The sequence below is a fragment of the Ornithodoros turicata genome, unplaced genomic scaffold (genome assembly GCF_037126465.1).
Source record: "Ornithodoros turicata isolate Travis unplaced genomic scaffold, ASM3712646v1 ctg00000955.1, whole genome shotgun sequence".
In the NCBI taxonomy this organism is placed as follows: domain Eukaryota; kingdom Metazoa; phylum Arthropoda; class Arachnida; order Ixodida; family Argasidae; genus Ornithodoros; species Ornithodoros turicata.
This window is the reverse complement of record NW_026999426.1, coordinates 1-16,075: the sequence shown is the minus strand read 5'-3', so window position 1 is coordinate 16,075 and position 16,075 is coordinate 1. Positions and strand designations below refer to the sequence as shown.

Here is a 16,075-nt window from a genome sequence, read left to right as displayed (position 1 = left end):
TCGATTTCGCGGAATATTTAATAATTTATCGTTCTCTTTTTTTATCAGATGTGTGCCACGGACACAATGTTGCCGTTTAAACTGTGACGTTGCAGCTCCGCACTTTAAAGGGACTATTGCATCCGAAAAATGCTGTATGAGACTGATACGCTAACGTTCTGCATAATTTCACACTCTACTTGGCCTTCTTTTCCAAAAACTTAATATTAGTTATTAAATAAATGACTTTTAAATATTGCGAATCCTCCTTGCAGCTGAGCCAGAATAATGTAATCTGGGCACTCCAATGCGAGCGCAGCGCCGTTGCGTCCGGGGTCTTCTTCGCGGTCGCACCGCCACATTCGCACGCCGACTTTCGCTTACCAGCGTGAGTAATGGCGCGACCATGTTCCGTGTGAAACAGTGTTACTCTCCCGGCTGTGCAAACACGTAACACGCTAACGAGAAACAGAATTCCACGAAAGGACCTCAGACCTTTCCGGGACCTGCCGACGCCGTCCATCACTCTCGCCCGACGATAGGACGCCAAGATATATGTGCCGCTCCTTGATTGGCCTTGTCCGCGCCAAAGGGCGCTCACTGATTAGCCTTGCCCAAGTGACGTTTGCAGAAAGCGTATTCCGGAATGCTCTGAGCATCAGTCATCTGCTCTTGCAATGCATTACGTCGAATTGCATAATTTAATTATTTATTGTATTAATTAATTAATTAATTAAATTAGATAATAGCTGCAATATTTGTCGTGGCGCTCTCTGGCCAAAGTTGCCTCTGCACCATTAAAATCCAAATCATCATCATCATCATAGGTGCAATAGGCGGAGAGTTTTTAATGTACCAGAGCGGGTCGGTACACAACTGCGGTCACCACGACAGGTGGAGTTGCCGATTGGTGACATGGTACCTTGATGGTACCCGGGGCGTTGGCATCTTGTCAACAGAAGAACCAGGGATTCATCAGAAACAAATCCCATACCATTGTAATCACCGAACTGGACCGGTTAGACTCATTTGCTCCTCTGAATCTTTATATCTTTGGCTGATGCCAATTAAAGTTAGTTGTAAGTAAGCGCTCTTTTTGTCTGCATCTACCTTGTGGTCGTCTACTCTATCGCATTCCCCTGTACTGCAAACCCCATCCATTGTAAATTAGCAGCTGGTTCCGTCAACCTCTCGGTTTTGTGTGTCTATCTTTGCTAGGTAGCATATTACTATGAAGCGAAATCTGTGTTCAGAAATGTGGTTCGAGTTTTACATAGGTTTTACTCAACTTGTTTGTTTCTGTTCGGAGCCACCCCTTCCACATCGATACGCCCATGCAGTCGTGACCATACTCACGGGGAAACCTCAAAGCAGTTTCCTCAGGATATCTTTGATAGTGCCTGTTGTAGTGTCTGAACCGGTACGCGCGTACCGAAGCTGAAAAGTTCTCGTGGCACCGGTATCGAAACTGGAGCGAAAAGCTTCGGTTTGGCACGACGCCTGCCAGTGCAATGCCGCGAGCGTCTTAAGCAATGTAGAACATGCAGTATGCATACATCTTCTTTCATGTGTTCACGCGCTATCTACATCCGCTCTGCTGACAAGATCTCAGTACGGTACAGCTCTCTAGTGCCGGCACTGCAATGGCTGAGCTGCAGATTTCATTGTTCATGTCACAGCGTAGCAATGACATTTTAGTGCGAGGCATAAGTGTGTCAGGTAAGTCGCGCGCGGCGCAAAAATTTAGGCCGTATACTACGCGACTCTCGCTTGTTTGACGTCATCTCGGGGATGTATTTCATTGGAGGATACCTCGGCCTAGACGTTCGGTTGTTTGTTTGTTAGTGAGTGATCTTCATGACTGTCGTTGTAACTTGCATGGCGGAGGCCCATAGCCTGAACTTCTAAGCGACCTTTCTGCGACAGCGAGAGGAAAACTCTGTTACATGCGAAGGACCCCCTCAATCTCTTCCTCTTAGGAACCTCTCAATTTCATACTTGAACATAGGGTTCAGTAGACCAATCGCAGCATCCACGTTGCACTTCCGGAGCGGACATCCCCCTCAGAACAATCCTACATCTGTCCAAGATTCTTAGATGCCTTGACGCTTGTGGTATGAGCGTCTGCTACGTGATTCAGCCTCGGACCAGGTACTTTCCATCGGGTACGCTTCGTGGCTAACCAGAGATATAACACTGAGGACATCTTCAAGGCTTTAATGACTTTCCTCGATTCGCAGGAGTGGACAACCGGAAGTCGCGTACAGCCGTGACGTAGACATCTGGAAGTTACGCAAGGTAGTGGACAACCCGATGTTTGTTTAGACCGGAAAAGGCACTAATGGTAAGGCATTTTTCACCCATTCACCGCTGAATCGCAACTGATTTTTATTCAGTTTTTCTTTCAGATTCTTTTTATTCAGTTCTTAAAAGCTGACATAATAAAACATCAGTTAGATGACATTCACATCAGGTAGTGGCACAAATCACGTCAGAACAAATCCCATTCATCATCTCGAAATAATTTTTTTTTTGAATCCATGACCCCGAAATTAACATGTTTTGCATAGAAATCAACACACTGGACGGATCAGTAGAAATAGTTACACTCAGGGGAAAAAAAACTAAAAAAGAAAACTGCTCTTGGGATTATCTTAATGTCTGTTCTGTGCCTCAGACAATGCATGCAAGCACACCGTGGACCCTAGAAAAATATCCTTTGTTTTCTCTCTCCTCTCTGTTGTGCATACCCGCAGTACGGGACATATTATTACGAATGTTATCAATTTTCCATGAGTGGCATGTGCGTCATACATGGATGCATTGTTCTCGCATGTACGTGTGGCATGTGGGTCATACATGGACGCTTTTGTTCTCGCTCAAGAGGAGGCGATAATCATCGAGAGGTATGTTTTCTGATGCTTCCAGCATTCATATCGTCCTATCAGTTGGTTTTGCGCCAGCAGTCTCGATTACACCAATAGCTGTCATCAGGAACGTCTCTTTGCACCCGTGCAAGTCCTCTGCTTAGACTATTAGAAACATTGTTTTTTCAGAAGGAAAAGCGTGCCGTGAAAGGGTGCAAACAGCAACAGGTTGGACAACCATGGGCTCGACGGGACTCCACAACACGGACTCGAAGGGATGACGCAGTAGGACGGTTGAACAACCGCGAATGAAAGACTCCTGTCACTCGGCAAAGTGAGCGGCATTTCCAGCGATTTACATTCACACTGAATGTCCCTGCCACTCGGGAACACATGTTGCCACTTTACGAAAAGAAATGCTGTGCGCTGAACTCATCAGCTTGAGAAACACATTCGTTTTTACTTTCACAGGAACTGCATACTCTCGATGGCAGAGTGACAGAAAAAGAAGACGAAAAAAGGGGACGGGCGACATCAAATGGTTACAACAACAATTTTATTTGAAGATGACGAATTGCCAGGGGCGATGTTCTGCTCGTTTGCTGGTGGTGATGTGGGGGATGAAATAATGAGCCCCTTCACAATAAGGATCAAAGTCCGATTGTATTCAGAAACGTCAAAAGAGCTTTCATCGCAGAGCGCTGGTGTGTCGGATTTGGCAACGCATCAAGTAATTTAATATTCATAGAGGGAGCTAGCGATCGAGAGTGATTCAGAAATTCGGAGAGCGGTTCGGGAAGGTTGACAATGTGTGCAATGGAGAAGAATATACTCCAGATCCTCTAGAGCACAAGATTGACGTCATCTTGGAGAGTCAACTTGTCTCAAGCGGTAAAGCCGCTGAGCTATAAAAGCCACATCGAGTCGCATTCGATGAATTAACTCAGCATCTTGACGAGAGGTGTTTCGTAGCATGCGAAAAGCGAACGTTGGATCGCCTTTGTTCGGCATAGATGGGTAGAATTCCAGCGAACCGGTAGCGAAATACGAAGGAAGTTGCCTCAGGACAGGAGCAGCCGATATTTCGAACAGAGACTGTTCTTAATTATCCGGCGCTGTCCGCCTGCTCATTCCTCACCACACCACAATGGGCTGGAACCCACTGGAAAACCAGCCTGTGGCCTGTTTCGTAAAGATGGGGGTAAGTCATTAACACATGCGTGACTAGAGGTGCGGAAGAATCGTCAAATGGTAATGAGAATGAAAAACACAAATGAAAAGTTCTCGATCGATATTATATATATCTATATATATATATATATATATATATATATATATATATATATGTGATGAGCTCATTTCTTTCCGTCGCTGAAAATAACTTCTTCACATGGTAGTCCGGACTTCATATTGGCCGTATTTATTTGGGAGCGTGCTTCTCCCCCGGACATCACTACGCTCAGCTATGACTGAAAGATCACCGGAATGGCTGAGTGGATAGAAGCATCCACTCGCTTTTGGGGTTTCTTCGTGGGATAGTTGGAGACTGTTAGGTGGTGGGTTCAAGTCCTACCACAGCCTGTGCTCTCTTTAGCCGTTCCCCGGGTTTTTACGGCAAACCATGCAGACGGATGTCCGCAGTTCCTACTGAAGTCGGCCCAGGACGCATCCTTGTCTTCCTCTTCTTCCTGCTCTCCTCTCCGTCTGTCCACGTCACTACGGCGGACATAACCAATGCTGTTCTGAAACGGTAATATGTAATCACTACAGGTGCTAACATGTAATTAAAAAAGTGCGGCTGAAGTGTCCTGGTCCTAGATATTGTATTATTTTTCTTTTGTTAAGCGAAACACTTTCAGAAACTGGTTCAGTAATGTCCTCCTTATCAAGCGACCATGAACCATCACGTGGTGTTTGCAGGAGTTTCATTCGGGCGAAAGTATCGGTATGAACTTATCACATTCTGCAGTATTTGTTGACACCGCGTAAGCCACTAATATTAGGCCTTACATCATGGACAACTGAAATGACCACTCAATATTCGTTCTTTCTTTTTTTTTTTTTTTTGCCGCGTCATGTTCGGCAACGTTGTTCAGCGAGAGAACGACGAATACAGGTAGGGTGCCTGAATACTAGCCCCGTGTGTGTATTGTGGAATCACCCTTCGTAGAAGCGAATGCAGCAAGGCCTTTATGTTGACTCCCACGCTTACCCATGTATGAATAATGTGTTCCGATTTCACCTACTTTTTGAAACCTCCTCTTTACGTATTTACTCAACTGCAAAATGTAGTGTGTCGCTAATCGTATAGCTATACTTTTGTGGGAGACTCGCGGCGAGCTGCGCATGGGCGTCAAGATGTCGGAAAATCGTGACAGACGAAAATGTTGCGTTAACCCTGTGCAGACGGAACTACTGATTGATTTATTCATTGATTCGTGACCAAGAACAGCCACATGGGCCTTGGTGTTGGTGCAGATAACGAGAGGCAGAGAAATAGTAATTACGATAGAGGGGCAAATACCGGGAATACATCCAAAACGCCCACTAGTACGTACAACACAACACAATACCGTTAGACTATGCATCACAATCCGATACGACACAGGCAGTACTCGCAAATAGACATCGAGTGAATTTGTGCAATTGAATGAAATCGTGACAGTACAAACTAGAGAATCAATAGAGAATAGATCGAGAGTAAATAATCAATAGAGAAGCCACTTTGCGCTGGGCTATTATACAGGTAACCAGAATGCGCTAAACTACGATAATACGAGGAATGATAATACTGTGACAACGCAGGTACCCAGAACGCACTAAACTATGATACACTATAATACACAGGAGGTACTTATTGAGGCACTCTAATTACAGATACCATGTATCGCGTTCAGGAGGCCCTCTGTGTACCACACACCATGTGGAACATCTTCCTCTTACACCACGGATAAAAATCTTCCTCTCTGAGTCTGACAAACAGCGTATCGGAGAATGGAGGAAGGAGGAGGGTACGTCGGTGACGTAGCATCTTCCCCTTGCACGGGCCCCGTGATGTAGAGCGGCCGCAGGTGAAAGGGGGATAAACAGCGCGTGAGGTGGGACGAAAGAAACAAGGAAGACAAACAAGAGAACTTGTCGTCTGTCACGTAATGATCGTGCAGGCCCTCCGTTACTGCTTTATCCGTGTCTTCTTTGTATAAATTGGATAACCCATTGATTGACAACGCAGCGCACAGGAAAAAAAATATATTGCACGGTGACTCGTGATAGACAACGAGTGAAAAATGTGGAATGATGCGTCACTATTCATTTAACATTTACACGTTCTGAATTCCTCAGAGTTGACGCCCGTTGTGAGTTGACGCCCACATTTCCCTGTCGAAAGGGCTACACATACTTGGACAATGCACAAGTGCGCAGTGAATGATAACGCTTATCCGTATCTCATGTATGCATGTTTCACATAAGCGTCGCCTCGGTCTCGTTCAGGTGACCGATTCATCTCCATATCAGCCCCGTCTGAGTGACAATGGACGACCAAAAGTAAGCTGAGATTCCAGTGTCAACTATCTCCGCATGCATTTCATTATTTTTTCTTTCATTTTACTGTTATTGCAGTCTTATGATTGCTGTTCCGCAATAATATATCGTATTTTCAGTAATGAGTTTGAATTGTGTCAACCTTTCATCATCCCACGCCTCATTGACGACTGGCAGTGCTACTATTATGCCATATTGATACTCATAAGCAGTAAAGAATGCGTACAGGTCCCATAAGTGTCCCTTAGGCACTGTGTTGTCCTCATTTGATGTACATGAAGTAGCATTCTCACTACATGTCTCGACGAAATCACATTTTTCTCGAATGTGTTATTTATTATTAACTTCTAATAACACACAATCTCCAAATTGTCATTTTTTTTTATAAATGGTCGATATACTCTCGCTCGATCAGTTAAACAATCAATGCAGATCAGCTTCATATTTTTACGTGAAGCTAACCTCCATGCCGTAGTTTATGAGCTTAAATATTCCCGGGCTCCTACGAGAATGCTAATCTACCGAAAGTTAATCGCGGACTTTTCCCGAAATGCGTTTCATTCATTTAAAGGGACACTCTGGATCCCCGGAGGATATTCGGATTGCGACTGCATTAGATTGTGCTGCGCACGTAAAATAGAAAACGTGAAAGCATTAGAGAAAATGAATTAAATACTACGGTTAACCCATATTCGGTTTCGGTTTCCCCGTGACGTCACTGTTGTTCCCGACGTCACAATTGCAGAAGACGACACAACAACACTCAGCGCTTGTTTGAGGTGCAAAGTGAGATTTTCAGGTGAGACTTTACGCAGTTATGATTGGCGATTTGTTCAATAACTTATGCTATTCATATGTAGCTTGTACCTTGTAACAATAAGTTGCTACTTCTTGTAACTATGTGGCTTGTAACATTTTCTATGCGGGTGTTGGTGCTGTAACTCAGGGAGACTCGCCTGACGAAATGTTTATGCTGTGTACGTCAAATGCGTGACGAGAACGGGCTTGGAACTTAACAACACATACTTGTCTTTTCAAAAGGCATTGGTACTGAGCGGGCTTTTATCCAGGACGGTGAATACTGGCTGCCCCCAACTGTTTTGGGGGTTCGGTCTCCGCAAACCCGAAAAATGACACGCACGTTGTGTTTTCATTCTTGTTCTCACGATGCACTAAGGAACAACTAACGCTTTATCGCTCAACAAGACCGTCGCATATGCAGTAACCAGTCACAGTTAATACAAAGCAGGAATGCCATGCGTATGGAAAGTACGGAAGTCAAGGACGGCGACGCACAAAGAACACACAGCCCGCTGAAAGGCGCCGAGCAGACGCCGCAAAGGCCGGAAGAGAACACTTCTGGCGTCACCACTGTTCAAGTGCGGCTTTCAGTCGGAGGCAAAAGATGCAAGTAGAAAATTGCATTACAGATTCTCGGAGCTGAATATAAACGGAATATTTTGCATGGTGACTCGGAAAGATGTAGGGAATCATCTGATGAGACCTATTTACTTCACATCTGGGGTCCAGACTGGCCCTTTAAGCTGTCACCACGTCACCAGATTTGTTATCCCACCGTATGCGCTTCGGGAACACAAGCCCCCCTTCCCATCTCACAGCAGGGTCATTCCACGCGAAATGATCCAAGGTTGTCAATCGCCCATCACCAGTATTAAAAAAAAAAAAAAAAATGTCTGTGGGGAACACTGTCAGGTGAATCGCATCGAACGTTCCAACTCGAAATATTGATTCCATGTGTTTTCAGAGCACTTCAAAGTTTGCGCCAGGCGAGAAAGCCATACCACAGGTTTTCGTCCTCTTTTCGCGCGGGCTTGCTTCTATATACGAACCAATGTGGTTTTTATGTCATCCGAGGATTACGCAGCATGAGTTAGGCAGGGCATGCCAAATAACTCTCTCTTTCGCCCTCTAAAGACGGGCCCAAATGTCGCCGTTTGTGCAACTTTTGTGATTTGATTCCGCGTTCCCTGCTTACCTTGTTGGAAAAGTAGGTACCGCTCCCTGTTTACTAGCACATGGGGAACGCTAACAAAAATTTTCGCATGTCTGGGATATACACTTGTTCTGTGAGAACCGTTGGAAAGTGACACACATGAAAACGTTGCATTTTACAGAAGAAGATTTCGGAATGCGGCAGACCACTTAAAAATCGCTGACCTACGTCATTCGATAGCACAATGGTTCAGCTACAACATATCAAAAATATGGAGAATTACTTTTTGACAAACGCGAGAAATGAATTATTTCTCGGCCATGGTTTGCTTGGCATTGGGTGCGGAGAAGCACCCTTCCAGGCACATTCTGGTCTGACGCGTCGTTAAGCAGAGACCCTTTAACAGGTTCGTTTTGTATGCTTGGTACTACTGTCTTCCTGGGTTTTTCGGTGGTTCGTCTTTTATTTACACTTGTGAGGTGTATACTTCCGCGTCACACTAAAAGAGGAAAAAAGTAAAACCACAAGGTGTCGTGCCCAAAACAAGCCCTGTTGAAAATTAACGCTCAGCACCGCTATTGTTGTTCTTAGGCTCCTTGCATACTGGGAAAGCCTTCCTATCAGAAGAAAACGACGTTCGCTTCGCCGCGATTCTGCCCTCAGAAATTTGTTCGAAGTGGTGAAACATCCTTGTCCCAGGCAATGCAATGCAGCGGCTGTGTCTTTCGGCAAGGATGGTCCTTTCTGCTGCAACTTCGTCCTTTGATACCCACAGGCAATTTATGCTCAGCGCGTCCTTTGCCCAAATATACAAGTCCCTTGGTGTTGGTGTTAGGATCTGCCCCTCCTGCGGCCGCTGGAGACTGGCTTTGGCAGCGAGCCTTTTAACAGTTCCTCCTACTCCGTCGCACGGCCCTTTGCCGTGTGATGTTGCGTAGAAGTTCCAGCAAGCGCCAACACCAAAGTGCTCTTTGTGGTAGCACATGTCAAGAAAGCTTTTCTTATTTTTGTATTGCGCAGCACAACCATCTGTGAAGTAATGCACTTTTGTGACCTCAGGGTGCATACGAAGGTATGAGTCTAAGAAGGCTCTTTGAAATGCGTGCACTGCGACATTTGTACGTTGGACGCAGTCGGAAATTATCACGTAGGATTCCACGTTTAAGTCAGGACACTGGGGCTGTCGAGTGTACACAACTATAGGGTGCACTGGTCCTGCGACTCATCCCAGTAGAACGACTGAGGAGAACACTGAACTACAAAGTTATAGTTCTCGGCGAAGTCCATGAGAATTATCGCTTCCGTGGTGGGCAGGTTCTTCTTTAGCTCGCATAAGTATCGGGCTTCCTCTTTCGCGACAAAGTGATGCTCCTTCAAGTCCCGAACTTGTTGGCAAATCTTCCCTACAATGTCCTCAGTAAGGACAAGGAACGTTTCCAAGGTAGGTCTCGTGGCGGTCACCCACTGTTTCACTGTGATTTGATCCGACGTGCTGTCTCGTGTTAGGTTCAAAGTTTTCAGATGTTCCTCCAGAGGGACCGTCCCAGGACATTTTGCGCACGTGTCAAGCATACACTTCTCGTTTTTGGTGTCGCAGACCGTTCTCGCCAGTAGTGCAGTGTAGTCTTCTTTTATTCCACTTGCAAGCAACAGGATTTTCAGGTTTTGGTGGTAGCGGCACACGCACACAGTATGGGTACCAGGGGCTCCTGCGACAACACACCATGGGGGCCTAAGTGAGGCAAAGCTGGAAAATCCAGCCTTCAGTGCAGGGTTCTCCTGCTTCCACATGGCAAAGCACTCTCGTACCCCATTAACATCATTTGTTTCTGTTTCCTTTTGATGACGTCTTTCTTTCCTGGCATAGCCAGCGTTATCCTATCATCTTCGTAAAACGATGTGGTAGACTGCTTAACTCTTTCGGACAACCCCCTGTCCTCGTTTCTTCACGTAGAGCAGCCAATGGACCGCCGCTCTTCCTCAGCGCCTGGGCCTGTCTTGCTCGCCTTTGGCTCACTCCAAAGAAGCTACTCAACTTCTTCCTTGTCCAAAACGTTGGTGCAAGAGTCAATATCTCCAACTTCTCCTTTGGCGTTGATAAGGGTACTTTTCGTTGCAGTTCCCGTAGTAGTAGTTTGCACTCTCGAGAAAGTAAGTCGTCTTCTGTGATTGCCGTTCTCGATGGAAGTTTAAGCGTCCTCTTGATATGTGCGCCGAGCTTCTTTTTTAGTCTCTGCAGCTTTGCTCTTGCATAGGCCAAGCGTCTGCGGACTTTGACTGTCTCACGCACAGGAGATTCTCCTAAGGACTTCAGTGCATTGTTGACATCATCAGTAGAAATATGTTCATCATCGCCACCGCTGCTAAGGAGTTGCAAGTAACCGAGCGTTCTGCGCATACCTCCTCTCCATCTTACTCCACTCGGAAAGCCCCATTGGCTACGACGGCGCTCTCCCTCTTCCCTCTCACTGCATCCTCTCATGCGTACAGACGCGCTTGCACAGCTTATATTTTTGGCGAAATCTAGGAATGTCGAGCTACACCGCTGGGTGGTTCTCACTGGAAGAGCCCCTCTGCTGCCTGTACTAGTATTTGTGTCCCAGATATCGTACAGTAAAGAGTCGATTCCAGGCCACGCTACTACAAGACCGCAACACGTCCCTCATTGGTGGCCACGTACTGCGTGAAAGTGCGGTAATAGGTAACGCTTTTGGAAAACCTGCCTTGGGGGATTACGGCACGCCTTGAGCTCTTAGGTGTAAAGGAGCACCGAGATTAATTACCCCAACATGACCCCGATATAACTTTTGTTTTTCGGCGCAGAGTGTTCTCCAACGAATACAATGAGTCTCTGGACACCTCTTCTTTATAGTTCCTGCACCGATTAGCGACGCCACGCTGAATCGGTCGCGACCCCCGTGGGGTTCGGGATTCACAGTTTGGGAAACACTGCTATAGAACGGCTATGACGTGTAGGAAATGCAGGGAATCGGTAAGGAAATATGAAGGAAAGTGCCTCAGGACGAGAGCAGCCGATATTTCGGACAGAGACTTCTTCTGCTTCTTGTGGGAGAAGCACATCAGTCTGTGACCCAGAAGAAGAACATTCCGTGTTCGAAATATTGGCGGCCCTTATTCTGAGGCACTTCCCTTGATATAGAAGGACTATGTTATACAAGACATAGGACAAGCACTGAATTTACTTGGATGTTTTTCCAAGACACGGATGAGTCACCTGTGGCTTCAAGTGGGGGAAAATCATAGGGGTGCCTTGCAAGTTGCATCACACTTGCAGGTCCAAAAAAGGCACAACGCTGCAACGTCGAGGAAAGGTTGAGCACAGTGAATGATGATTTCAACATGAAAGCAGTACATGGAGAAATGTTGACGTCATATTAAACCAAGGTTTGGTTTTGTACGGCTCGAATATTGACCATTTTTGTGTTGAACTACTTGAATTAAGTGATCGCTGTTTCGTTGGTCTCCGCTGTAGTCCCTTCACTGTTTTCTATTTTAATCAGGCAGGAGAGTTTTATTCAGACATCCGATAACCCTGACAACATAGCGAGTCTTCGCAGGAACTATTACACTTACACTGCTGTGGGTACATCTTACCCTAAACGCTTAGTGCCTGTCTTACATTTCAAAACGACAATTTACGCGTAAGTTATCGATTTAAAAGTGTACAGTCCGTAAGCAATTAGGGGAACGCGTTAACAACAAGGAGATCAAGAACGAGCGAAGTGGTTTACCACATCACAGGCACCTAGCGGCGTGCACCCGGCACCCTTTGGGGAGGAATTCAGTAATTGCCTGAGTCAAAAATAGCAACCCATTGTGTGAGGCATAGGGAGTCTTATGTATCCAAGACTACGACTTGCGTGAGATAGGGCATCGGCACCCGATGCAGTTGATGGGGTGTTGGAAATCATACGTTCCAAATAAATGAGATGAACAAGAACTTGAACGATTGCGTTTTAGGTGAATGTTTACTTCACGGCGCACGATGGTTGCTTCAAGGTGCTGATCTGAACATCCAGTTTACAGGATGTTTCATTTCTCCACATCTGTTTTCATGCAGACCACCCAGAACACCACCGTTAGGACATAAAGCATGGAAGTCCTGCCGGTCAGACTCACTTCAAGTCGCCTCATAACATTCAACTGAAGACGATAACCCAAGGACAACTCGCTGAGGACACAGCGCACTTTAGCGACACCTGCGTGTTCATGGTAGACTCGTTTCAGACATAACTCACACAAGGGGACTAAGTGACACAGGTAAGATTTCCCTCTTTCGGACATCATCTGTCCTGAGAAATTCTTATCTCGGACAGTAGGAAGGGAGTTGCCTCATGACAGAAGCAGCCGATATTTCGAATATTTCGAATAGAGACTGTTCTTCTTCTGGGGAACGTCCTCATCATTGGCATGGTATTTAAAGGGTTAGGTGTGACGTGTTTAAAGGTTCGTACGAATTGTGGGTCAACAGCCCGGAGGGAAGAAAGGGACCGTATGGGATTCTACGGCCGGAGTGAATGGCCGCTTTGTTAGAGTGTCGAGGGGATTATGTGAACGAAGTGATCTAGGCTTCCCGGTTACAGAAAAATGGGAGATTCACGGACACGTGGACGAAACGGGACAACAGGCAAGAATTGGCAAACATAGCGAAAGATAAGGAGGTTACCGGTTACGTGGGGAAAATCCCAGAACGAGCAGATTATTATTTTTTTTTTGTAATACAAAGTTCTGGCATGCGATAAAGAAAGCAGAAAGCAGTCGCCACGCAGAACATAACAGATGATAATCGCAGATGATGATGACAGTGTAATTGCAAACCAGACTACCCAGTACATCAGACCGCCGTTTCTTTGGTCTTATGATTGGCGATGCTCTGGCAGCCTATGCTGCCGTGGCGACGCGCAGACGCAACGGCCTTCTGCGTGCTCGTGTAGATGGCGCAGCTCTCTGGTAGTTTCAAATATATTTGACGGAAAGAATGCATGGACCTTCCGTGAGCGTACCCTTCTTCTTAGAGTGGGGAGAGAGCACTAAACCTCTCGGCTTGATACTCTTAAAGTTGAATACAAGCAACGCACAATTCGTCGAAAGTAGCTTTTTCTTGTTCATTGATGATCAAATTGAATGACGAGAAAAATGTGGCGTACGTTGGAGACGCTCGAAGCTGTGGAGACTCGTGGTGTCTGAAAGTGTGATGATTTTCATCGAACTGAGGTGATAGCAGCATTTCAGAACCCGCGAATATTTTTCTCTATGTTATATGCATGACATGCATGACACAAGGTCCATGCATAGGAAAAGGCAACGCTCAAAGCAATGGGCAGGAGAACTTAATCAAGATCCAAAGGACACTTTTCTTTCTGCAATGAAAACGAGTTCACCGATGAAGTCACCGACGATTTCATATCGCACAAAGGGTACATTTGCAGCAGTTGTAATTTCCAGCTCAGGGTCGTTCAGCAAAAATGTGCGACATCTCTGGACCGTCATCAGAAGCGCCGACGTAAGTTTCACTGTTGCTCTAGCAACTAGTTGTCAAAAATAGCTGAGGTAAAATTAAGTCTACGAATTTACTCCGTCGTCGGTAAACATGTTCAGTTCCGTATAGATAGCACTGGATATATTTTATATTGAAATAAAAATACACAAAATAATAAGACCATAACGGTTCCGAAGCTCTACACCTGAAGTGGTGGATCAACAGGATACGCCATTTTCACGATGTAGGTTTTCCCGCCACACACAACGTCGCATGATGGGACGTCTTAGCTGTTACTTTGCATGAACTAGTTTCGCAAAATGTTCTTCGCTGATTGGGAAGCTGTTGGGAAGCTGATTCGCTTCATTCGATGAATGACCATTCAGCGAAGAACATTTTCCGAAACCCATTCGTTTCGAAATCCCTCGAATTATAAACATGGGGGACGCAAATGAATCAAACGTCTCGAAAAGACAAGCTGGTATGATTTCACATGAAGAAGCTATCTGCCTTCTTTTCCTACAGGGATATTTGAAACCGCTCAGAACTGAGTAACGTCTCGGCATTGCCATGGTAACGCAGGTCGCCAGACGATCAGCTATCACCCTGCAAAGCTACACACAGCGTAATCCGTTGTACAAGGTAGACTTTTCGAATTACGCTCTCGGGGCAACTGAGCAGCTCTTAAAGATATCATGTGATGCCAACGTGTGGCTCTAAAGAGTGTTGTCACAGTGACAGAAATTTATTATTGCGAGTTGCGTGGCGGTGACAGCGTGACTTCGGGATGGTCGCAAGCAAAAGGAAAATATTCTTGGAGACGGTCCTGGGATCCCTGCCTCTACGGGAATAATTACCAGGCAACCGGCACAGAAAAAAAAAAACAGAACGACTAGCAAGAAATGCAAAGAAACGTAAGCAAAGGTTGCAACATACTGTATGTCTCGCTGCAAAAAAAGAAAAAAGGGGCATCGATGACTTGCCAGGTATTGACATGTTACCATTGGACTAACCAATACCCATAAGTCAAGCGAAGATAATGACTGTTGGTAACAGTGGAGATACGAACTACGTCTTTCACTGGAGAAATATGTTCCTTTTGAGTCACATCTGCTGCTGGCCATTGTGAGTACTCGCATCGCAAATTTTAGCTTACATCACCGCCTACTTCGATTACTACTTTTCCACACGAAAAGTGATAACGAAAGAACGAAGCACGAAGTCCGGGTAACTCTTTAATAGGTGAGCTTTCGGGTACAGCCTGCACTTCGTCAGACAAAAGAATCAGTTAAAACATTGCTTATATAAGGTGTGGGATCGGTTTCACTCTTAATCTTTGGTTCCTTCTCTCACCGATCCCACTCCTTATATAAGCAATGTTTTAACTGCTGCATTTGTCTGAAGGGCAGGGTCTGCCCGAAAGCTCACCTATAAAACAGTTACCTGACGTTGTGCTTCATTCTTTCGTTTTTTTTTTTCTTGGCGACATTTCGACAAGCTGGCCAGTGTATTATTTTACCCTCTTGGTCTCTACAATTTTACCTCTACGACCAACACACCCTGAAATTTCAGTTACTTTGCAGTGGCGATGACGTCCATTCCTCAAAAGAAGTCAGAGCGGGAGCTTCATCAACTCCTTCAACACGCCGACCTTCTCGAGTACTACGACAAATTCATCGAGATAGGTGAGCCAAACCAGCACTTCGACAGCGTGCTTCGTTGGTTCTGTAAGAGGTTAGAAGTGAAGTGTAATGTCCTTCTGTCGTGAATGGCAGAACAAAAATTGTAAAACTAAGAAGAACAGCTAATCAGAACCTCTGTTTACGTTGTTCAGATGTGACAGCTCGCAGAGCGATCGAGGCCGCGGGTCAGAAAACTTGTAGGTTGCACACGGAAGTTGCTCAGTCATGTCCTCCTCTGGTATGGTAGCCAAATACGTTGACTGTTCTGCTGAGATTTAGAGAAGTTTAAGCAACTTGTAGAGGAGGTGGAGTTCCTCTACATGAGTCTAGGCTGGCGGGGAGGATAGTATGCCACGGAGAGGCGACGACGGAGGCCTATCTCCAAGGGAGCGCCCGTTGAACTCATGTAGAGTAACCCCGCCTCCTCCACACTTGGTGACCCAGACGGTGAACATAAAGTTAGACTCTTCACCATCCCAAATTTCTGACAATGTCATCGACGAGCACTACCAAGGCAAACAGTCCCTGAAGCCAAAACCATTACTCGACC

General features: G+C 45.8%; 1 long non-coding RNA gene across 1 annotated transcript; it reads left to right on the top strand.

Annotated features, from left to right (window-relative positions):
• Window positions 1-6,329: 6,329 nt before the first annotated feature.
• On the top strand, window positions 6,330-15,571 carry LOC135375908 (uncharacterized). The gene is made up of 3 exons (XR_010417430.1): window positions 6,330-6,392; window positions 12,425-12,624; window positions 15,427-15,571. It is a non-coding gene; the product is annotated as an uncharacterized LOC135375908 (long non-coding RNA).
• Window positions 15,572-16,075: the final 504 nt, after the last annotated feature.